At 38.2% G+C, this 23,465-nt stretch overlaps 1 non-coding gene across 1 annotated transcript; it reads right to left on the reverse strand.

The window, feature by feature from the left end:
• Positions 1–2,607: 2,607 nt before the first annotated feature.
• Positions 2,608–2,764, reverse strand: LOC111769752 (small nucleolar RNA SNORA51). The gene has a single exon (XR_002802562.1). It is a non-coding gene; the product is annotated as a small nucleolar RNA SNORA51 (small nucleolar RNA).
• Positions 2,765–23,465: the final 20,701 nt, after the last annotated feature.

The raw sequence follows: 23,465 nt of genomic DNA on the forward strand, positions 1-23,465 counted from the left end.
TGAATCGGAAGACTGAGTAAAGAAAATCTGCCTTACTGGTGCAGGTGGGCACCATCCAATCCACTGAGGGCCTGAATAAAGCAAAAAGGCAGAGGAAGGGCAAATTTTTTCTCTCTGCTTGAGCCGGGACATCCATCTCCTCTGGTCCTTGGACATCAGCGCTCCTGGTTCTCGGGTCTTTGGACTTGGATTGGGACCTTGCCATTGTCTCCTCTGGTTCTCAGGCCTTTGCGTACAGACTAGAACTACACCACTGGCTTTCGTGGGCCTCCAGCATGTAGATGGAAGATCATGGAACATCTTAGCCTCCGTAAGAGGCTAAGCCAATCCCTCATAATAAATCATCTTCTATGTATCTATATTTATCCTGTTGGTTCTGTTTCTCTGGAGAATCCTGACTAACACAGTGCATTACTCTCAGGTTGGTTGAGAATATTTCCTTGTGTATTGTCAACCTATGACTAAATGATAAATTTAACCTAATCTACAATGCACAAGGAGATCAGATACGTAAATTAAAAAAGAATTCCATGTGGAGAAGGGAAGAGAAAGAAACAACTTAGAATGGTCACTGTCCAAAAGCATTTCTCACATCCTGTTTCTCAGGAATAAAAAGTGTTCCCTGACACAGTGATGGAGTAAATTCCTTGGTCAGCAAAAGTTGCTGACTCTGGCTTTCTCCTCTGGTAGTAGAGCCAACGTTCAGTATCTTCTGTGGTCACATCTGAGAAGGACAATGGTGAGGACTTACTTGTGGGGACTAAACTAATTCCGAAGCCTATTTTCTATTGAGAAGAGATCAGGGCCTAGAGACCTTAGGTTGGTCAATGTTTTTCTAGGAATATTATTTACTCGGAAACCTAGTAGGCTTTCCATCTATATCCAACACTAGGATGTCCTCTCATAACAACAGGCCTTAGAGTTCTGCCTTTCTCTCCAGGCCTCAGCCATAAACCTTCCATTTTGTGCATTTCCTGGGGGCAATGACAAGCAATAGCTTTGGACAGATAAAACCAATCTGGCTCCCTCATTCCATGTACTTCAGTGGTTGGGCTCTAAAGTGGGGCTTAGTGAAGCCTTTATCAGACAAGGAAAACCCAGAACGAGGAGCTTAGTAAGGCTTTCCCAGGGTCCCTTGTTATCTCTTCTTAAGTTTCCAGTATCCTGGACTTTACTTCCATTACCTTTATCTTGGGGGAGAGAATTCAGCTTTGCCAAATGAGCAAAACTCAATATTACCTAGCTGCTAACTCTCTTTGATCACAGGCCAAAGGCAGAAGGGCTTCCCTTAGCAGTTTCTGTTCTCTCTCTACTTTCTGATGAGCCAGTTGTCTCTTACTTATAGTAACTTATGTCAGGCTGGAAAAAAATATCCAACCTGATCTAACCAGATGATGTTTTTCTACCGGCTTTCCTAAATCTCCAGCCTGGATAGATACATTGCCTGAGTCTCCAAATACAACATGTTTATGAAGGCAGTCATCTTCCCCGGCAGAGAAGGGGAAACCTACCCTGTCTCCTGCCTCGCTGTGACCCTTCCAACTTCACATGGTCATTCCAAGTGTCAGTTGTAACAGGTACTTCCAGCAATCAATTTCTATTTCAGTCTACTTCTGTTTCCACAAAGGAAACTCACTATCTTAAGCAAAAACAAAGAATGTGCTCAAGGATGTGGAGTAGCACAAAGAATTAAAAGAAAAGTTAAGCACCAGCCTGTGAAAAGGACAGGAATCAAAACAACCCTACGTATCCAGGTAGCAGGAACTAACGTTAGTCTCTTTCGTGGCACTGTTGTCGGGATAAGTAATCATTGCCATTTTCTATCCCTTTACGACTGTACTCAAGATTTAATTTTTGGGATCCAGAGTCTGAATAACATTCTTGGATCATCCGTCTACTCACCTCTCATTTGGGTAGGGCAGGGCATTTTGGATGATGGCCTCACCAAGAATGGCCAGGGAATTGTTTCAAGGTGTTCTTACTAGAAAAAGATGGAGTGAATGCCAGGCAGGCAAAACCCGAAGATGTTCACCATTTGCTTACCATGTGCTGAGCTTGTGCTACTCTCTCTGGATCCAAAGATAAGTAATGATGTTGGCCAACATTTATTAATCATTCACTAGGAGCCTGGAACTTCCTATGCATTATTTCAGATAGGCTTTACAATAAGTACTGTAAAGCGGTTACTCTTTTTGTTTTCTTTTTAAAGATTGGCACCTGAGCTAACATCTGTTGCCAATCTTCTTTTTTGTTTTTCCTTTTTCTTCTCCCCAAAGTATCCCAGTACGTAGTTGTATATTCTAGTTGTAGGTCCTTCTGGTTGTGTTATGTGGGATGCTGCCTCAGTGTGGCCCAATGAGTGGTGCCATGTCCCCTCCCAGAATCCAAACAGGTGAAACCCTGGGCCACGGAAGCAGAGTGCGTGAACTTATAAAGGGGTTACTCTTATGTCTTAGGTCAGTGTTACGGGTTTAACAGTGTTTAACAATTCATATGTTGAAGTCCTCACCCCCAGGGCCTCAGAATGTGACCTTATTTGGAAATAGGGTTATGGCGGATATAATTAGTTAGGATGAGGTCATTAGAGTGGGCCCCTAATCCAATATGACTGGTGTCCCTATAAAAAGGAGAAATTTGGGGGCTGGCCCCGTGGCCACGTGATTAAGTTCGCCTGGGCTGAGGCATGTATGGGATGGGTTTATTCTGCCTCCTCTTTCTATACAGTAAATGTAAGAACACAGCCTGTGGTAAGCAGCAGGAGGCCAATCATGTCTATTTTAAAAGGACTTCTAAGACTCTTAAAGATGTTGTCCCTCAGGACCTTAACAGGAAGACCAAGGTAAGAGAAGAGCTTATCTCAAAGAGACCTTTGGATATAGATTTTGTTTAATGGAATGGGTTATAAATTGACTCATGAAAAATCCATGAAGGTTTTAAAAGAATTGTATCAACTTGGACTGAAAGATATAGAGATAATACAAAATGAAAATAGGTCTTTGGACTCCCAAATTTCCATGTGGAGAACCGGGCTGAGAGAATTCCCCAGCTGCAAATGTAGGTTATTTCCTATGGGAAATGAACGAGGTCACAAATAGAGAGGGTAGAGCCAAGACCCATGGAAAATCAGTTCCTAGACAGTAGGACTGATCCTCTAGTCAAAGAACTGGCAGCACATGTCCAGCTGGCTTGCAGCATTGCCATGGACAAGTGATTTCTGTGTGTTTCCATTTTTCTCCTTTTTGAATGGCAGTATCTATGGCAGTTATTTTGTGCCTGTTCCATCACTGTATGTTGGGAATGTGTGGCAGAGATATTTTGTCTCTTTAGTTCATAGGTTTATAGATCAAAAGAAACTATTCCCAGGGAGCTGTACACGAGAGGACACATCCAGGGAGATTTATCCGTACCCAGACCTAATCTAAATGACAATATTTTCCCTTCCCCTCTAGGCACCCACATTATGCCTGACATGTGGAAGGTGCTTAGAAAATATTGGTAAATGATTATATGAGTAAAAGAATATGTTGTCCATCATACTGGAAAATTAGGCATTCTAGTTAGTAAAAACAATTACGGACTGGCATAGGGATAAATATACAGAATTGAGAGTCCAGAAATAAACCCATACATTCATGGGCAATTGATTTCAACAAGAGTGGCAAAACAATTCAATGGGGGTAAGAATAGTCTCTCCAAAAAATGATGCTGAGAGAACTGGATATCCATGTGCGAAAGAATGAAGTTGTACCCCTACCTCATACCATATACAAAAATTAACTCAAAATGGACCAAAGAGTAAAATGTAAGAGTTAAAACGATGAAACTCTTAGAAGAAAACACGGGTATAAATCTTTGTGACCTTGGATCAGATAATAGTTTCTTAGATATGATATCAAAAGCAGAAGTAACCAAGGAAAAATAGAAAAATTGGACTTCATTAAAATTAAAAATTTTTATGCTTCCTGGGACGCTACCAATAAAGTGAAAAGACAACTCAAAGAATGAGAGAAAATATTTGCCACAACTGGCCATCCTCTGCAGCACCTCTTCTGCTGTACATTCTAAATTCCCCTAATGCTTAACTATTTCCTCTACTTGTTTCAGTGGCTAACCTGATGGTATGAACCAAACTCACATTCCTGAGGGATCTGAGTGACACCTTTGGCTTTGATTACTAGTCCAAGAAGGTGACAAGATGTAAAATATGTGAGTAATATACTAAGGCCTTTTAAGGGCTTATATCATGAGATAAGGCAAGGGTCGGCAATTTACGGCCTACAGGACAAACTCAGCCTACCACATATTTTTGCAGATGAAGTTTTATTGGAAACAGCCACAGTCATTCATTTATGTATTTTCTTTGACTATTTTCATGCAGTCACAGCAGAGTTGAGTGGTTGACAGAGAGACCCTATTGCTTACAGAGACCAAAATATACACTATCTGAACCTTTATAGAAAAAATTTTCTGACCCCTGCTCTAAGGCAATCCTTGTCAGTAGGAAGTGGGATTTTAAAGGAGTGAAACTCTCAGAGGGATATCTTCCCAAATGCTCCCTTTACCTTGCCCCTTGGTCTCTTCTCATTCATTCTACACTTTGAGAGACCTCTCAGTCTTTTCGAAGGATCCAAGATCTGCTGGGAATATAATTGTGGTGGAGTCTGATAGCTCTCCTCCAGTATCCATCTTTTTCAGTAAGAGAACCCTTGAATTTTAGCTAGGCATATGGCTGCCAAGAATAAAGATTGCATTTCCCAGCTTCCCTTGCAGCTATGCATGACCATATGACTAAGTTATTTTCTATGAGGTGTCAGTTCTTGAGAATATCCCTAAAGTAAGGATTAGATCCTTTGGATTGTACTTTCTCCTTCTTGCTGGTAGGAATACAGGTGCAATGATGAGCTATCCAGCAGCCACCTTTGACCATGCCTATGTGGTCATACCCTAGTGTTGATAAAGAAGAAAGCTAGAAGGAACCTGGATCCCTGCCGAATAGAGATTTTATATGAGAAATTAACATCTTGAGTGTTAAAGCCACTGGGAAATTGGGCTTTCTGTCTCATGCTATGCCACCTAATTCTCACATAGACAGTAGAATTATGGCTTTCTGAGAGCAGGGACCTTGTTTGCCTCAGTCATGGCTATTTCTCCACCATCTAGAACGATGCCTGGTGCATTGCAGATAAAGGAATGTATGAATAAAATGTTATGATAATGAAGAATGAAGAACCAAAACAAATGACTGAGACCAGCACTTCCCAAATCTAGAGAATTTTTTAAAATTATGGTTAAATATACATAGCATAAAGATTATGATATTAACTATTTTTAAGTGTACAATTCAGTGGCATTAAGTACATTCACATTTTTGGATAACCATCACCACCATCTGTCTCCAAAACTTTTCTTATCTTCCAAAACTAAAACTCTATACCCATTAAACAATACCGCCTTATTCCCCTACTCCCCAGCACGTGGCAACCACCATTCTGCTTTCTCTCTATACTGATTTGACTATTCTACGTACCTCATATACTAAATGGAATTATACAATATTTGTCCTTTTGTGATTAACTTACTTTGCTTATAATGTCCTCAGGTTCATCCATGCTGTAGCATGTGTCAGCATGCCATTTCTTTTTAAGGGTGAATAATATTCCATTGCATGTATGTACCACCTTTTGTTTATCCGTTCATTGTCAATGGGCACTTGGGTTGTTTCCACCTTTCAGCTATTGTGAGTAATGCTGCTATGAATAATGGATGCACAGAGAATGTTTTAAAAATTTTCAGATTCCTTAGATTCTCTGATTTACTGAGTCAAAATCTTAGAAGTGGGAGAAGAGGAGTGAGGAAAAGATTGGAAGATATATTTTAAAATGTTGTCTAGGTGATTTCAGACACAGACAATATAGTCCTGGGATTGACAGTGAGATCCTCTGATCCTACACAATAAGTGTACTCTCTGGAATACAAAAAACTCAGAATAGTAAGGTTGTGGGGTGTGATTTTAGTGTGTTCTTAAAAACCAAGGAGAACTTGCATTAGGCAGAGATGAGAATGGAAGGCATTTTAGGTTGAAGAAACAAATAAATCTAGAGACATAAGCATTATGATTTTACTTGTCGAGGTGTCCTTCATCATGGCATCATACCTCATTCAAAGTCCAAATTGACTCATACTGTCTTTTCATTTAACTATTATTAAAAACAACAAAGTATTGTTCCACTAAGTATATAATACATTTTGTTATATTTATGAAACTCTCATCAGAGCAACAATGTTGTCAGTTTCACATTCTCAGACACAGCTGTTGTCTCTCTGGTGTGAAGATGGACACCAGGAAAGAAAAATTGATGCAGAAATATGACCTCTTAAAACTGAAATTCATCTAAAATTGTTTCTTGACCACGATGAAGGACTGTGTAATTTGTAGTACAACAAAATCATTCCAAACTCTTTTTCCAATAGCTGAGAGAAAATCTGTGTGTTGAGATTGGATCCAACATTGAAATGGAATTGCAAACATTAATCAGTTTCTTTGTTGCTGCTCTAAACTAGAGGAGGAACTTTGCCAGAAATCCTGCTTTTTCCCAAATCATTCCATCTACTTCTAAATCAATGGTTGTATTCTGCCCCCTTTGGTTGAGTTATATTAAAAACAAATTTAATCCTTCAACCTTTTACCCTACAAGGGTGTTAACTCAACTATTTCATTTATTTTCCAGATAAAATATTATGTGTTTATGATATACCTGTTTTTAAAATTTCTCATTTTTATAAATTGCGTGGATATGACCAGGAAAATTCCTCCCACCATGGCTTTAAAATAAATTTTACTAATCTATTTTCATTTTGTAAGTGAACCAGTGATATTCACTGTGACTTTCTGCTTCTTTTCAAATGCAATTCAAGTTGTTATTTGATAAAGTGTGATGTTAAGTGAAACTTATTATGCTAAGAGAATGTCTTCCTTTCATTGACTTAATTCATTAAATAACAAAAAAACTATACAGCACTTAATATGTGTCAGGAACTGCAATTAGTGAGCAAAAAGAGACAGTTTCTCACATGTAGCTTACAGTTAAATGAGAGAGACAGACTTTTATGCAAGAATCTCACAAATAGATGTAAAATTTCTATACTTACAGGGAACAAAGCTGAGTTGTACTTTGAGAGTGAATAATAAGGATCTGGTCTATTTGAGGGCCTCTGGAAGGCATTCGAACTGAGAGGTAAACGGTAAGTAGGATAAGAAGCATAACATTGGGTGGGTGGGAGGCCAAGAGCGGTTCAGGAAGAGGGAATGGCATGAACAGAGGCTAAAGGTAGGTCTCTCTGGCTTGAACCCAGGGAGCAAATGCAAATGTGCTTCAAGTTGTATTAAGGACTTTGCCTTTATTGCATGCGCAATGGTACATTAGCTTGGATGGATATTAGCTAAGAATCTTTCAGTTGCAACTGATGGAAAACCCAATACAACCCGTCTTAAGCCAAAAAACCCCAAAAGAGTCATTGGTTTATGTAATGGTGAATTTCAGAGTTATGACCCCACTCAGCATGATTTTATGCAAAGGAGGACAATCTCTTTGTGTCCCAGCTCTGGCTGTCTGGGGTCCCTTGACTTGCTCTCATCTTTGTGCTAGCTTAATCTTCAGGCTGTTTCCCATCATGGTCACAAGAACTAGTCAATGTCCCTGATTGGATTTGCTTAAATCACACTCCACCTTGAACCGATTCCTTTGGCCAGGGGAATGCAGTACTTTAAGTTGTTTAGATATGGGTTAAGTGCCCTTCCCTCAAACAATCTCTGTGGCTGGAGGAGAGGATGCCAGTTAGGGCATCCATAACTCTGGAGCTGGAGGTGGGAGTAATCTCAGACCACTTTGAGGAGGGATGGTTTCCTAAAAGAAATTTAGGGTGTTATTACCATAAGGAGGGTGGAAATTTTCTGGACAGAAATCATCAGATGTCCAGTATACTTTTGAAGAGTTTTAAGCAGGATGAGAATAGAAGAAGTAACATAAACAGATCCTCATTCACAAAAAGAAAAAAAAATAACACGATGGCTTTCAGAGTAGAAAATGGAAGAGCAATTAGTAGGTGAGAATAGTAGTCCAGGATGATGACAGCTTGGACAGAGGAAGTAGCAGCAGAATTGGGACTGAGTAGAGAGATTCAAGAGACATTTAGGAGATAAAATGAATACAATTTGGTAATTAATTAGATATGGAGGAAGTGAAGGCAAAGGAGTTATTAAAGATAATCCCCAGGTTTCTGGATAAACGGTTGTATGTTATACAGATAAGGGATATTAAAAGCAGACCAGCTTTGGGAGATACAGTCTCAGTTTCAGATTAATTTTAGTTCCTTTTGAGACATCTAAGTGGAACTGGCAATATCAGAAGACATTTATATTGTTTTGATTTACTAAGATACATTTATTAAAGGCTTTGGGACAAATCACCTTTCACACTTGGCTAAATTTCCCTAAACTCTTTCCTATTAGGAAAAAAATATCTTTCCACTGCATCTAACCCCTACAAAGAATTATTAACATTACTCTCATAATCTTCCCTTTATGCATTACATAAGAATCTTCTTTTCTCTTGAAATCCCCTTCCACTGGCTACACCCTTGTCTCTATTAAAGAATCCTCTGGTGCACAATGGCCCCTGCTGCAGGCTCCCAGATCTACCAAACAGTGCAATGGGGGACACAGAATCATGGCCTTCTATTGATACTCTGTCACGCTTTAAGGACCGAGGTGCTAGTGGAGTGTTTGTGGGGGTTGTGTTAAAATGTATTCCCGTCAGGGTAGGATAAGTATTCCAACACATATATACAGAGTATTTTATTTGGTTGCAAGAATAAAAACCCATCTCAAAATAACTAAACAGGTAAAAGGAATTTTATTGACTTTCACAAAAGAGAAATACAAGGTGAAGCTGGCTTGTAGGACTGTGGCGACTCAGAAAACATTGCTAGATCTTCCTCCCCCTGCTCGTCTCTCTCTCTCTGGGCCGCATTTCCCTATGTGTTTCTCTTAACCACCTCTACTGAAGATAGGGTTTCCTTCTTGTGGACTGTGGCAATGGGATGTGAGGGGTAGGCACAAACAAATTCAAGCTTACATTACCACAGCTTGGAAAACTCAGGAGATGAAAAGAGTTTCTCTTTCCATGGTCCATTTATAAAATCCAAGGGTAGAAGTTTTATCTGACTTAGGTCTTATGCAACTCGCCTAGATTACAGGGGATAATGATTGACAAGTTGTAGCGTATATAACTTCTCAGAGGCAGGGACAGAACCTCATGAATGGAGGAACAAGTAGTTGACTAAAGGAAGTGTGTATGTATGTGGGGAAGGGGGGACTGTTATCAGAAGAGAGCAGAAAAGGATGCGCAGCATACAAAAACAATAATCGGTCCTTCCAGTTACAAGGTATTTGTTCAAGTGTTTGCTCTATGGGGAAAAAAAAGAGAAATAATTTTTGTTGCTTTTCATCTCTAAGACTTCAACAGTAGTTTTGAACCTAGGTAAATCCATATATACCTTTTAAATACTTCTCTCCTTTGTTCATTAAACAAATGTTAACTGAGTGTCTGCTTTATACAAGACTTTGTTTTAGCCACAATACAGGAAGCAAAATATAAATCAAAGTCAATGTCTCCCATGTTGTAGTTTAGGGTCAAGAGATTGAAACTAAACTGAGATTCTCAATATAAACTCAGGTAAGTAGGGGTGGAGGTGCTGAGGTTCATTATTCTTAGAGCACACAGAAAACTACAGAGTGAAAGAATCTGATGGAAATCCAAGAGGAGCTGTAATAGGGCACAGTCTCATCCAGATTAGAACTGGAGGGTGGTTTTGCACCCAAAGAGTGATGCCTCTGGGCAGTGATTTTTTTTTTCAATTATTTTATTGAAGTCCTAATAGTTTATAACATTGTGTAATTTCAGATGTACATTTTTATTTATCAGTTTCTATATAGATTGCATTGTGCTCACCAACCAATAGTCCAATATTCATCTGTCACCATATATATATGTATCCCTTTACCCCTTTTGCCTACCCCTAAACCCCCTGCCCCTCTGGTAACCACTAATCTATTCTCTTTATCCATGTGTTTGTTTATCTTCCACATGTGAGTGAAGTCATGTGGTGTTTGTTTTTCTCTGTCTGGCTGGTTTCGCTTAACATAATACCCTCAAGGTCCATCCATATTGTTGCAAATGGGACGATTTTGTCTTTCCTTATTGCTGAGTAGTATTCCATTGTGTGTGTACATATATACATATATATATATACACCACACATCTTCTTTATCCACTCATCGGTTGATAGACATTTGGTTTGCTTTCATCTCTTGGCTATTGTGAATAATGCTGCAATGAACATAGGGGTGCATGAGTCTCTTTGAATTGCTGATTTCATGTTCTTTGGATAAATACCCAGTAGTGGGATGGCCCGATTGTATGGTATTTATATTTTTAATTTTTTGAGAAATCTCCATACTGTTGTCCATAGTGGTTGCACCAGTTTGCATTCCCACCAGCAGTGTGTGGGGGCTCCCTTTTCTCCACATCCTCTCCAACATTTGTTATTTTTTGTCTTGTTAATTATAGTCATTCTGACAGGTGTGAGGTGATGTCTCATTAAAGTTTTGATTTGCATTTCCCTAATAATTAGTGATGTTGAACATCTTTTCATGTGCCTGTTGGCCACCTGTATATATCTTCTTTGGAAAAATGTCTGTTTATATCCTCTCTATGCTCCACCATTCATGTGGTTCACATAGTGCTTACATATCTCTTTCTCTCTATCCAACTAAAAACAGTTTTTTTAAAAAAATATACTTCCAATTTAAACACCTGAGAAAGCACATATGTTTGGCTCTATTAATAACTGTTGTGACATTTGAGCAGTTTTGTAGGTTGGGTTCGCACAGAAGCTGACTTGGAGGCAAGGATTTGAGAGCTGGTTGTTAACTTGGGAGGTGGTTCCTGGAAGCAGTTTTAGGGGAGCAGAGATCTGAGAACAGGAAGCCAATGAAGGATTCATTATTGAGCAAGTTTCTGCTGTGGACGACTGGATTTCAGTCCCAAGGCGGATTTCTAAGAGACAGTGTAGAATATTCCTCAGAATTATCCCAGTCGAGAGGCAGAGAAGCTGGGTTTCCAACTCCCACCTGTCATTGTCTGAGGGCTGATTGCACAGGCATTTACTTCCATGTACCTCCAGCCTTCCCCATTCCCCTTAGGTAGAAAGTGGCAGGTGCTTATAGCAGAATGCTGTCAGCATAACGTGACCAGGGAGTGTGGAGGGGATCTAGGCAGGGAACCAACAGCATCTGTCATAGGCAGAACCTTATTCTGGTCAAATCATAGGTTGATAGCCTTTGGGTAAGTGTCTAATCAGCTTTGGCTCCTATAAGGATTGTAATGATGTGCTATTAAACAGAGTTTAACAGACTACATTTTCAGGAGGGCTGTGGGCGTGGCAAGAACTGGTGATTAACATGTCTAGTACAAGGAAATTAGAAATATGAAGATACTTACAGTGGCAGATCATTTATCTAGAAGTCTAAATATCATAGCATCCAACAACAGAACCATTAAAAAGAACGATATAGATTAACCAGTTGTAACAATAATGTAACAACTTTGTTGTTGTTAGTGCCATAGAATTGATTCCAACTCCTAGTGACCCTTGTACAGCAGAGAGGAACTCTGCCCAGTCTTTTTTGCGCCATCCTCTCTCCTTCCAGTGCTCTATCAGACAATGCTCCTCTGCTATTCATAGGATTTTCATGGCCAATTTTTTCAGAAGTGTGTGGCCACGTCCTTCTTCCTAGTCTGTCTAGTCAGGAAGTTCTGCTGAAACCTGTCCACCATGGGTGACCCTGCTGGTATTTCAATCAGGGATATAAGCTTTCAGCATCACAGCAACACACAACCACCACAGTATGACAACCCACAGCTAGGCAGTGTGGTTCCCTGACCCGGAAATGAATCCAAGCCCCGGCGAGGAGAGCACCAAATTTTAACCACTAGATCACCAGCGCTGGCTAATATAACAACTGTGTCCCTGGTAATGCACGTGCTGTGATGATACTTAGTTATTTGTAGTTTTAGGTGCACAAAAACTGTCTTTGAAGCTTTGTATTGCAGTTACACAAATACATTTTATATAGCCCCTAATCGATATAATACAGAGAAAAAAAATCAAGGAACTGCACTCATTATTTCCCTCCTTCAAGATTTAGCCCAAAAGTCTGTATAGGCAGCTAGTGGCAGGGTGGTGAGCAGTGGTTGTGGTGGCCTGGCGTAGTGTTGGAACATGAGCAGCATGAGGAGGGGTCCAAGTGGGGAGGTGGCAGTGGCAGCGTGGAACAAGGTGTCAGAGCATGAGAGGAATGAGAAGAGTATTCACAAGGAGGGGTAGCAGCAACAATGGGAAAGTAGTTACATACAGGATTATTTACAAATATGTAAATGTATTGAGGGTACTGGTTGTCCAGATTCTTATCTATTTGTTTATTTATTTACTTATTTTTTGAGGAAGATTAACCCTGAGCTAACATCTGCTGCCAATCCACCTCTTTTTGCTGAGGAAGACTGGCCCTGAGCTAACATCCATGCCCATCTTCCTCTACTTTATACGTGGGATGCCTACCACAGCATGGTTTGACCAGTGGTGCCATATCCGCACCTGGGATCCGAACTGGCAAACCCTGGGCCACCGAAGCAGAATGTACCAACTTAACCACTGCGCCACCGGGCCAGCCTCGCAGATTCTTGTAATTGGAGAGGATAAGTACAAATGAGAAAACTAGGATGAACCCTGTGTTTTTGGATTGGCAATATTGGTGAACTCATGGATTTTAATAGGTGGATAGAAAAATAGAGCAGTAAATGTATGTATACATACGTATGTAAATAATACATTCCTAGCTCTGTCCACTATGAGAGCCTGGAAACAGCAATGTCCCGGTAGAAATGAGTACATTTAGCATCCAGATCTTAGTTTCTAAATTTCATTCTTCATTAAAAGGAACAAGGCAGAGTGGAGGCAAGGAATGTGCAGAATGAGCCTGGAACATCTTGTTGTGTCAGAAAGTAAGGAAGTATTCAAAGAATGATGAGGATATTAAAAGAACAGAAAAGCCAGCTTCCAGAGACTCCCACTGGCCAAATCTGGGACAATTTGATTGTCAAAATAAGTAACAATAATATGAATTATAAAATTGAATAAAATAGGAATTCATGAATCCATATTGATATAAACAAATAAAAAAAAATGTAGAGAAGAAAAAAGATTTTCCTTACAACTAGCAAATGTAGAAGGAATGATGGATTTTTAGATAATTACCATTTGACAACCATAGTCATAATTAACTGAGGGGTAAAAACGAGCGAATGTTAAACCTAGTGGGTAAAATTTAATGAAGAATGAGATGACAAATCTCTAAAAAAAAACACAACAACTTATTAATTAGAAAGTTAAATAGTATAATTTTACAGAAGAGGAGTTTGGCCTTACCTTAATCAAATGTAACTAAAGACCCATGGAGGGAGGTTACCTAAAACAAAGGAGTCCCTCCAAAAGCAGTCATTTCTTCACCTCCAAGGATCAAAATTGTAGCCATCGCTGTTCACTGCCTTCCACATTCTCCCTCACTATCTCCTCCTCAAATGACGCTCTTCACTAAGCACCCTATTAAGAATAAAAACGAGATCTTCCACTCTGAATCTTTAAAAGACCTCTTTTAGTTTCATAGCTGCTTTCTTTTCATAAAAATTTCAAAATAGTTTGAGTGAAAATTTTGATTAATTCTTTTTTCTTGTTTAAGTTGCGGCTATGTGATTTACCATAAGAATTGTGACCAAAATTCATGAGTTTTGACAGGGTTTTCAAAGTAAGAAAGTTGTTTGTAAAAGTCTTGCATAAATTGATCACACTCTGTTTTGATCACATTTACTCCCTATAGTACATTTAAAATGGCCACCAATTAGTTCTTCCCATCAAGAGGTAGAGTTTATTTTCTCACACTTTGAATCCAGGCCAGCCCTGTGACTTTGACCAGTAGAATATGGTGAAGCAACATTATGTGACTTCCTGGCTGAGGCCTCATGTGAGAAATCCTGAGCTAGCTTACTACAGAGGCCATGTGGAGGCAAACCAAGACACCCAGCCAAGAGCCTCAGTCAACTGCCAGACATTTGAGTGAGAACATTTAGGACCATTCTGCCCCCAGCCAACTTGTCAATGGGCTACAAACACATGAGTCAACCCATCCAACCATGGAGAGCAGAGACAAGTCATCCCTATGGAGATCCCTGCCCAAAATACCAACTCATAGAATTATGGCCTGTGGGCCAAAGTTGGCTCACTGCTTCTTTTTGTAAATAAAGTTTTATTGGAACATAGCCACATCCGTTGGTTCACATATTGTCTATGGCTGCTTTTGAGGTAAAACATCAGAGCTGAGTAGTTGTGACAGAGATTGTATGGCCTACAAAGTTTAAAAAATATCTGCTGTTTGACCCTTTACATAAAAAGTTTGCCAAGCTTTGTTTTAAGCCGTTAAATTTTGAGGTGGTTTGTTATGCAGTAGTAAATAACTCAAATACTCCCTTGATAGCAGAAAAACAGTCAAATCTTTGCTTGAACTATATTAATTTCTGTAATTTCTTGTACACATATTTGAGACCTGTGAAGGCATTTAACTTTATCTAGACCAATATCTGTTTTTATATGAATAACAATGTCATTTTTCTAAATAGAATATGTTAATAACGCTGGGCACAAAATCCACTTTCTTGATGCAAAGCACTTTTTGAATTTAATAACCAGATAAAATCCAATATGGCTCTTTTTCCACCCTCAGAAAAGGTTTCATTTAAAAATTGTCAGTTGGAAACTAGACTTTTAGTGGTGAACACAATGTAATGTATACAGAAGTTAAATTATAATGATGCATACCTGAAATCTGTATAACATTATAAACCAATCCTACCTCCATAAAAACTAAAAATTATTCATGCTAAAGTGCTTTTAACTTGATGTTGAAAACGAGTCTAGTAGTGTATGAAAGTCTTTCCAAGTGTAATAGTTCACCCCAGAAAGCAACCTCTAAGTATTGCTACTACATTTTCACACCTTTGCCTGATAGTTAGCCCTTATCTTTTTTTAAAGAAAAGTAGAATGTTAGCTTGTCTTCAACCTTCAAAGAGATGAGCCATATTTTCTGACTTGAACAAGGTATTTTAAAAAACTAATTTTAGGGATTGGCAGATCTGCTGTGTAATACTGGCTTGTTGAAAAGTATGTGAATAGATTTCCACATGAGCTTGGGAAATATGAATAAATATAATGTGTAAAACACTGTCAAACTCAGATATTTATCTGTGTACTGCAGAAGTTTACTATTCTTTTATGCCTTAATACATGGACAAGCAGTTAATGCTGATTAAATGCTACTATTTCTGCAACAAGCTATAAAACAAAATAAAATATAAGTGAGGGAAGCAGGAAAAATAGAATGTATTTTTCCATGTAGCTATGAAGAGATATGAAATGGACAGCAGGGCATGAGCGTACATAGTCAATTCTCCAGGGTCAGTTTTGAAGCATATACATACAACTATGAAAGAAAATGCTGGTTGTAGAAACAAAATGAAACTGGGAACCTAAATTGCCATCAGTATGAGTTATTATGTTTCTGAACACCTAACTCTAGGTTAGCAATCAGACCCAAAGGACTTTGCCCCAACATATTTTAGATTGTCCATTCAAATTTTAAGAAAAACTTCTACAAATCCTAACTTGATCTCTGCCTTTCCTGCATGCTCATTATTTATGACGTATGTCCAATATTGTAAACTTATATTTAACTACATATTATACTTTTATGGTCCAGAATTGCACCAGAATTCAATTGTCCAGAATTGCAGGATTTTAGGACTGAAAGAGACCTTACAAATTATCCAGCCCATTTGTTTCATTCTGCAGAAAAGGAAATTGCTTCTCTTCATGTGTCATATAAATATATACATATATATGTGTGTGTGTCATATATATATTCATATATATGTGTGTGTCATATATATATAAACATAATATATAAATATATAATATATAAATATATATATAAAACCTATATGTATATTTTATCTCCAAAGGACCAACTTATATAATACCATTTTGCAGATACCTAACAAACTACCAGATTCTAAACACTTTTGAGTGGAATGGAAATAAATATACATCAATATCAGCCAGGTTAATTTACTACTTTTAATAATTTAATGAAGTTGAGACTATTCTGGTTGTTTATAAATTACAAGAACTTGGGTAAGAGTCTTGAAAGTCCAGCACTAAAATTCAAAAAGATTTAAAAATGAGAATAAAGATTGAATTTGTCGGTAGCCTTATGCTATGGGCTGAATTGTGTACCCTCATTGAAGTCCTAACCCCCAACACCTCCGAATATGATGGTGTTTGGAGAGAGGGTCTTTAACAATGTAATTAAATTAAAATGAGGTCATTATAGTGCGCCTTAATCCAATATGACTGGTGTCCTTATAAAAAGAGGAGACACCACACACAGCGGGAGGACATTGGTAGAAGATTGGCCATCCACAAACCAAGGAGAGATGCCTCGGAGGAAAACAACCTTGTCAACACCTCGATCTCGGACTTCTAGCCTCCAGAATTGTGAGAAAATAAATTTCTGTTGTTTAAGCCCCCTTGTCTGTGGTACCTAGTTACGGCAGCCCCAGCAAACTAATACACCTTGTAAAAATGTGTTACCCAGACTGAAGATAATAATACAGGTGTTGTCTGAATAAATGACATAATTGTCATTATTATGGTGAACCTTTGATAGTTCTGTTGATGCGACATAAGATTATGTAACCTGAATACAATTCAGACATCCTGTGGCAGCTTCTTGAGCCCAAAGTTCCATCCAAAGACACACATTGCAGACACCCAAAAATAATTGTAAAAAATGTTTAAATTTTACTTAAGTCTTTTAGAACACACACAAAGTGACAGGATATTAATAACACATGACAACATTTCCTTTAAAACCTCTTTCCTCATTCGAAAAGACTCCCTTGCCACAACACAGCAGCTAATCCAATTTCTCTTTTCTCTCTTTTGTAAACTTCCCAAACTCTTTCTTAGCCAGTGTGTATTGGCTTTTGCCTATCTTAGTGTCTCATCTTCAGCATCTTCCTCTTTTCTTGTGCAACTCTCTAACTTGTCCAGTAGAGGAATCAAATCTTTTCCTCTTACCTACACCACCCATCTCTTACAAACGCTAAGGAACTGTGTTTCCCAAGGAAGAACTTTCCTTAGCTGAAGGAAGGAGGGGCGAGGCTGTGAACACTCAGACATCAATTTTTTCCCTTAAATGTGCATTAAATGTGTTGGCAGCTGTTTCACATTGTTGTTGATGTTAAGTTTACAGTAAACTAAAATGTTTTGGTGTTTGTTAAGTGAAATCATCCTGATCCTGTACTCAGGATTTTTTTTTTTTTTACATTACATGCAAAGGTTTTCATTTCTTCCTGGTAAGTTTTGTCTTCTGGCCAGTGTTCCAAAATTCCAGGATCTTTTTGAATCTTTTTTTCTCTCATCTGACGCATTACACATTATTTCTGGTTTTAGGAATTTGATAGCCTGAGACCACCCTCTGAGAATGAGTCAGCAGTATAGTGTGGCTGTTTTTGTAAAGCTAACTGTGATAGTGAAATATATTAATAGGTCTATGACATCCAAGAGCTAGGAAAGTATCCCTCTGCTAAACTTAGAATTGGTCACACCCTTAAAGTATCCCGCCAAGTCAGAGCACTGGCATTTTAATGCACATGTGAAATGGCAGGGAAGATTTGAACGTAGAGGAACAAAAATGAACCAAAAATGAAACGAAATGTGGTTAAAGTAGTTGGGATTATTGAAACCAGAGAAGAAAAACTTTTACATATTTATGAAGAGGCTCCATAGACAAAAAGTTCACCTATTTTTCTTTAGTTTCTCAGGGAGTTCAGGACAAAGGATGTGGCCTTTGGAAAATGGGAAACAATGTAAAGGTCTAATTATACAGGACTGTTTACGCAAAATATGATGTCTCCACATAATAAAAACCATCAGGAAAGACTGATACAACATAGTGAATATTTTTTTATCATCTTGGGTTAAGGAAGGCTTTTCTAAGAACCACATAAAATCCAAGCCATAAAGTAAAAAATATATATAAATCAAAATTTTCCATTAGGAAAAAGTAAAACTAGAAAGAAAGTAAAAGAAAAAAGTCAAATAGAGTAAGTAATGGGCAAAGGCCTAATTTCTTTAATGTACAGAAAAATAAAAAATTCAATAATAAAAAGGTTAATCACACAATAGAAAAATGTATGATGAATTCAAAGTTTAAAATAAATGAAAATGGTTAGTAAAAATAGTAAAAGTTGTTCAACCTCACTAATAATTGAAGAAATGTGTTTTATAACTGTAACTAGATATATATTTTTAAAATCCTGTCAAAATGGCAAAGTTGAAAAAGTTTGACAGTACCCAGAATTTTCAAGAATATAAGTAAGCAGGCATTCTTTTTTTTTTTTTTCATACCTCATATCAACTCTTTATTTGTAATTCTTTTATGAACAGACATGAACATTTTCATAGTCCATATTCTACAATTTTGTATAAAAGCAGTATAAACAGTATTTACTACATTCTGTTATTATAGGTTAAGTTATCCTTGAAATATTAATATGCTACTTTCATTGATATAGCATCAGAAATGTAATATTTGATTTGGCTTAAGAATTTGAATTTCTTCTCCATCTCCTCCTCTTTTCTCTTCTCCTCATCCTTCTTTTTTTTTTTTTTTTTTATTGAGTTATTGATAGGTTAAAATCTTGTGAAATTTCAATTGTACATTAATGTTTGTCAGTCATGTTGTAGGTGCACCACTTCACCCTTTGTGCCCACCCCCTACCCCACCTTTCCCCTGGTATCCACTAAACTGTTCTTGGTCCATAGTTTTAAATTCCTCATATGAGTGGAGTCATACACAGATTATCTTTCTCTTGCTGGCTTATTTCACTTAACATAATTCTCTCAAGGTCCATCCATGTTATTAAGCAGGCATTCTTACACACCATTGGTGGCAGTATGAATTGGTACAACCTTCTTGAGGAGTAATTTAGCAATATTGATAAAAATTTAAAATATGAACACCCTTTGATCCAACCCTTCCACTTCTGGAAACTTATTGTACAGATATTTTTCACAAGTACAGACAGATATAGACACAATTGCAATATTGTTTAGGAAAAAAAAAATACCCAAATGGCCATTGATTAGAAACTATTTAAGTAAATTATGGCTCACAAATAATATGAAATTCTAGGCATCCATTTTGTATTCCTACACACAGACAAGGGAAGATGTCTTAGATATATTGTTAGATGAAAAACAAATTTTAGAAAACGTATATAGTATGATCTCACTTGTGAAAAAAGGAAGTGTCTATATATGTGTGTGTGTGTGTGTGTGTGTAAGGCTATGTAGTAGGCTGGTAGTTAGGCCTGTATCCCCTAAATTAGAGAGTGGAGGATTGTCCTCTAACAAAATTGCTTAGTCTAAGAGAAAGTCCTTGAAGTTAGATTTTGGGGTCCTTTTCCTTCTACAGCAGAGAACTCATCAGTCAGCTTCACTCAGGCACAGAGCTTCTAATCAAGTCAGTTTTTTTTTTTTTTTTTTTTTTTTAAAGATTTTATTTTTTCCTTTTTCTCCCCAAAGCCCCCCGGTACATAGTTGTGTATTCTTCATTGTGGGTTCTTCTAGTTGTGGCATGTGGGACGCTGCCTCAGCGTGGTCTGATGAGCAGTGCCATGTCCGCGCCCAGGATTCGAACCAACGAAACACTGGGCCGCCTGCAGCAGAGCGCGCGAACTTAACCACTCGGCCACGGGGCCAGCCCCTAATCAAGTCAGTTTTTTAGTGATTCTTTAAATATGAACAGACAAAATTACGAAACATTTGAGGAAAGCTTCCAACAAAGAGATCAAAACAGCAAACAAACAGAGAGACTAGAAAAAAAATGGAAACAATACCTGGAGAAGAAAAAAATTTCTTTTAAATCATTAATAGCTTCAGCTTCCCAAACACACAAAAGAATTCTCTTTTATAAAAAAGAAATCAAAAAAAAAAAAAGGAGAGAGAAAGAAAGAAAGAAAAGAAGAGAAACTTTAATGGATAATAAACAGACATGGAAAAATTCACTAGAAGAGTTAGAAGAGAAAGCTGAGGAAATCTCCTGGAAAATGAGACAAATAGACAAGAGATGGAAACGGGGAAAGAAAAGACAAGAAGATAAGATTATTAATCCAAAAGAGCCAATATCTGAATAGTAGAAGTTCCTAAAAGAAAAACAAAAACAAAAGCAAAATGGAGGATGGAAATGATTGCAGAAAAGCAAAATTTCCCCAGAACTTTCCAAACAGAAAGACCATAAAGAGCATGAGTGACCAGCCCACTGAATGAAAAAAGACCTATACCAAAGCAATGCCACTGTGGAATTTCAAATCTCCAGGCATAGAGAATCTTAAAGAGGAAAAAACCACACAAACAAACCAGATCATATACAAAGTTTTAAGAATCAGAATGGCAGATGTGTCAATAGCAATCGCGGAAGGTGAAAAACAATGGAGCAAGGCCTTCAAATTTCTGAGAGAATTATTTGCAACGTAGAATTCTATACCTAGCCAAAATACCAATCAAGTGAAGGTAATTTATAATAAAGAAATTTTCAGTCATTAATGAGCACAAAAAATTTACTTTCTATACAGAGTTTTTCAGGAAGTTACTCAAGTATGTGTTACATCAATGTGGCAGGAAAGCAAGAAAAAGGTATTGGTGTTCAGGAAACAAGAGACCCAAGACAGGAAAGAGGGAAAGGACTTTCCAGGATGGAAACAATCTAGTGCAAGGTGAAAACTTCCAGTTCAGATAAGAGGAGGATTATGGAGAACTCTGAAAGGGATGCTGTCAAAAAAAAAAAAGGAACTGATGTATTTGGCTGTAATTGATTCAGGTTTTATAGTTCTGTTGGAAGGTTTGGGATCAGTTCCATAAAAACTAAGCAGGTAGGAAAAGAAAAACACAAGGCAACTACTAATTCTAAGAAAAATAAAAGTACTAGAAATGAAAGGTAGCATAGTGTGTTAAATGACTAACTGTGAACAATGTTCCAGTGTTGATTGTTGACACATGTTTTGCAGCTTGTTTTTTAAAAAATTGTGGTAAAATACACATAAGCTAAAAATTACCGTTTTAACCATTTTTAAGCGTACAATTCAGCAGCATTAAGTACATTCACATTGTTGATATCATTTTAATGTAAACAATAAATGATGATTTAGTGAAAATTGTTATGTATCTCCAAGAAGAGGGAAAACATGTGCGTACATTGAGAGAAGGGTTCTTGAGTTCTAAGTCCTTATCTTCTATTGTAGGAGATATTTTCAGTGTCTAAAATTTAAAACCCAGAAATAGTCATAAAGGTATGTTATTTACAAATACATAAATATATTCCAGAAGAAACAATTAAGACAGTTGCAGGTCTCTGACCCTGAGGGATGAAAATTGAGGTCAGGGAGGGATGGTGCAGGGGGCTGCTGCTATTTTTCATTATATGTCTTGTAATATTATTTGATTTTCTTTCTTTTCTTGTTTTTTGAGGAAGATTAGCCCTGAGCTAACATCTACTGCCAATCGTCCTCTTTTTGCTGAGAAGGACTGGCCCTGAGTTAACATCCATGCCCGTCTTCCTCTACTTTATATATGGGATGCCTCCCACAGCATAGCTTGCCAAGCGGTGCCATGTCCGCACCCAGAATCCGCACCGGTGAACCCCGGGCCACCAAAGTGGAACATGCGCACTTAAACGCTATGCCACTGGGCCAGCCCTATTTGATTTTAAAACTATTTTTATATATAGATGCATTATTAAATCATATTATAATTAAATTTTAAAAATGACTGGAAAAGCCTGGTGGTGTAGTGGCCGCACGCTCCACTTTGGCAGCCCAGGGTTCACAGGTTTGGATCCCAGGTGTGGAGCTACACACCACTTGTCAAGCCACCCTGTGGCGGTGACCCACATATAAAAAAGAGGAAGATTGGCAAAAGATGTTAGCTTAGGGCCAATCTTCCTCACCAAAAAAAAAAAAAAGAAAGAAAGAAAGAAAAAAAGAAAAAAATGTACACAATCTATATGCATTAAAGAAAGACAAAAGAAAGAGTATACACTGTGGGGGAGGAAGACTTTTCCTCTATCCAATGTGGGTTCGTCTGGCTGGAGAACGAATTAAATTCACATGAGACAGAATAGCAAGAGAAAATTAAACAAAGCTTTATGAGGAACCGTGGCCCGGGGCCTTTCTTCCCGAAGGAAGAAAGGGCACTGAAGATGTGGGGTGCACAGAGTGGTTATATACCCCCAAAGAAGATATTTCACATATGATTGAAATGTCCCTCCCACAATAGTCACGAGATTACCCTGTCGGCTTGATGGACACAGCAGGTAGTGATCTGCTATCTCGGAGGGTGTAGCAGGAGGCAAGTCTATTGTCTCAAGCTGAGTGGTCACAGGTGAGCGCAGCAATCAGTTCCTAGCCTAAGGAAAGATGCTTAATCCTTAAGGAGATGCCAATGTTGGGAGGGGGAGGGAAGTCAGTTACAGGAGGTTACCAGACAAGCACAATAAAATGCAGATTTAAGTCCTTGCCTTTGGCATTGATTAAGAGTTTCTAGAGAGAGAAGGTCATCTCCCCTTCCTGGTATAGAGAGGGAGATATCTTTACAGATGGAGAGTTCCTTTACAATGTAAATGTCTTCTAACAAAGGATAAGTAAATTCTACTTTTCAGTTGTTTTCCTGTCTGCAAAGTAACTAGCCTCAAATAATCATGCCAAAGAGACATATGTTGGGGTGGCCAATTCCAGACCCCTACAACACCAAAGTGTTAATAGTGGGTGTTTTGGGATGGTGGTATTATGTCTGAGTCCTGTTTCTTTTTTGGTTGATCTGTATTTTTCATGTTTTTTACAGTAAGCAGGTATTACTTTTGAGATGAGAAGTAGAATTGTTACCCCCCAAGGAGGGTTATCTGTCCACCACAAGACGTGCCAATGGCCAAGAGCCAAGGTGGTAGGAGAGAAAGTGTTTTATTACAGCTTGCTAGCAAGGGAGCAGCTGGCTGACTAATCTCCAAAAAAGCCATTTTATAGAACAAAGACTACAGGCCAGTTTATAGGGGGCTGGTCTCTGGGTGGGAGGCATCTGGTTTTCAGGTGGGGCAGACATCTGGTCGTAGTTCCTCATAATCTTTTGTTTTACTGGATATGCATCAGAGACTGGAGCAAGGCCCTATACCTAGATCCTTC

The sequence above is a fragment of the Equus caballus genome, chromosome 1, assembly GCF_041296265.1.
Source record: "Equus caballus isolate H_3958 breed thoroughbred chromosome 1, TB-T2T, whole genome shotgun sequence".
Taxonomy (NCBI): Eukaryota; Metazoa; Chordata; class Mammalia; order Perissodactyla; family Equidae; genus Equus; species Equus caballus.